The following is a 2,602-nucleotide window of genomic DNA, read 5'->3' on the forward strand; positions in this document are numbered from 1 at the left end:
TGCTGCAGAACTTTTGTTTATTTGAGTGGGATATGCAAATTTGAGGCAGAGCAGAATTGTTAGAAGAGCAAAGGAGAGGCCCATCACTTTTATCAGCTGTCCTTTTTCTCTTTCCCTTACTCCTCCACAAAAATGTTGAACAGATATTTAAAGAAAATATGGAGGCATGCTCCATTATTAGGCTTCCTACTAAGACCATCATGTCAGGGTCCGGCTTTGTTCCTAATGCATTGATTGTTTAAAGCTCACTGGCCAACTTATCTTGTGACCCTAATCACCATGTTCACTGTTAATCATACTTTCATGGGAAAACGGGAAGGATAAAAAAGAAATAAGGAAGGGAATCTAAAACATCAAGTATTCTACTTTTTGACAATTCTAACTTTTAAAAGGGGTAAAAATCAATGGAGAAGGTTCAAATGAATGTTTAAATGAGGTTTAGCACATGGAGGCCAGTTGGGGGGTGTAGGGGGCAAGGGGAGGGAGAGCATTAGGACAAATAGCTAATATATGCGGGGCTTAAAACCTAGATGACACGTTGATAGGTGCAGCAAACCACCATGGCACACGTATACCTATGCAACAAACCTACACGTTTTACACTTGTATCCCAGAACTTAAAGTAAAATAAAAATGAGGTTTAAAAGTTGCCTATATCCAGCAAAAGCTAAAATTGACAAATGGGATCTAATTAAACTAAAGAGCTTCTGCACAGCAAAAGAAACTACCATCAGAGTGAACAGGCAACCTACAGAATGGGAGAAAATTTTTGCAATCTACTCATCTGACAAAGGGCTAATATCCAGAACCTACAAAGAACTCCAACAAATTTACAAGAAAAAAACAAACAACCCCATCAAAAAGTGGGCAAAGGATATGAACAGACATTTCTCAAAAGAGGACATTCATACAGCCAACAGACATATGAAAAAATGCTCATCATCACTGGCCATCAGAGAAATGCAAATCAAAACCACGATGAGATACCATCTCACACCAGTTAGAATGGCGATCATTAAAAAGTCAGGAAACAACAGGTGCTGGAGAGGATGTGGAGAAATAGGAACACTTTTACACTGTTGGTGGGATTGTAAACTAGTTCAACCATTATGGAAAACAGTATGGCGATTCCTCAAGGATCTAGAACTAGATGTACCATATGACCCAGCCATCCCATTACTGGGGATATACCCAAAGGATTATAAATTATGCTGCTATAAAGACACATGCACACGTATGTTTATTGCAGCACTATTCACAATAGCAAAGACTTGGAATCAACCCAAATGTCCATCAGTGACAGATTGGATTAAGAAAATGTGGCACATATACACCATGGAATACTATGCAGCCATAAAAAAGGATGAGTTTGCGTCCTTTGTAGGGACATGGATGCAGCTGGAAACCATCATTCTTAGCAAACTATCACAAGAACAGAAAACCAAACACCGCATGTTCTCACTCATAGGTGGGAACTGAACAACGAGATCACTTGGACTCAGGAAGGGGAACATCACACACCGGGGCCTATCATGGGGAGGGGGGAGGGGGGAGGGATTGCATTGGGAGTTATACCTGATGTAAATGACGAGTTGATGGGTGCAGCAGACTAACATGGCACAAGTATACATATGTAACAAACCTGCATGTTATGCACATGTACCCTACAACTTAAAGTATAATAATAATAAATAAATTTAAAAAAAAAAAAAGTTGCCTATATCTGACTTTTAAAATCATGTACACTTAAAGGGATTTTCAAGAGGCTTTACAGATGAGGAGGCATTGCAGATTTTCAAACTGACTGCAGGTCATGATGCTATTTTTTTTTTTTTTTTTGAGACGGAGTCTTGCTCTGTCGCCCAGGCTGGAGTGCAGTGACCGGATCTCAGCTCACTGCAAGCTCCGCCTCCCGGGTTCACGCCATTCTCCTGCCTCAGCCTCCCAAGTAGCTGGGACTACAGGCACCTGCCACCTCGCCTGGCTAGTTTTTTGTATTTTTTAGTAGAGACGGGGTTTCACCGTGTTAGCCAGGATGGTCTTGATCTCCTGACCATCCGCCCGTCTCGGCCTCCCAAAGTGCTGGGATTACAGGCGTGAGCCACCGTGCCCGGCTTGTCATGATGCTATTATAACGTGTAATAAAGCTAATCAATGAGGTACAGGAAAGGGTCCCTAAGATGGAAAAAGTATCAAGGATGTGTCTGTCTGGTCATCACGTCTTTTCTTTTTGACAAAGATTTATATAGTGGTTATTATGTGTCAGATACTGTTCCAGCAGATTCTGAATATTAACCCATTTTATGACCATCACAACCCCATTAGGCAGGTACTGTTGTTATTTCCATTTTATAGATGAGGCAGCCAAGGCACACCACTAGTCCATGACAGCACTGGGGTGCACGCAGACAATCTGGCTCAGAATCCATGCTGTTAGCCACTAAACCTGCCTGACCTCAGAGCTTTGTTCTTTAAATTTTTCCAGAAATCTTTACTGAAATCCCCTGTGATCTGCCTAAACTAATGAACGTACAGAGATGTGGTACCAGTGGGAGCACACAGACTTTGCTATCTGGGAAGAGGTCCCTGGAAGGGCCTTCAG

The sequence above is a fragment of the Papio anubis genome, chromosome 13, assembly GCF_008728515.1.
Source record: "Papio anubis isolate 15944 chromosome 13, Panubis1.0, whole genome shotgun sequence".
Classification (NCBI taxonomy): domain Eukaryota; kingdom Metazoa; phylum Chordata; class Mammalia; order Primates; family Cercopithecidae; genus Papio; species Papio anubis.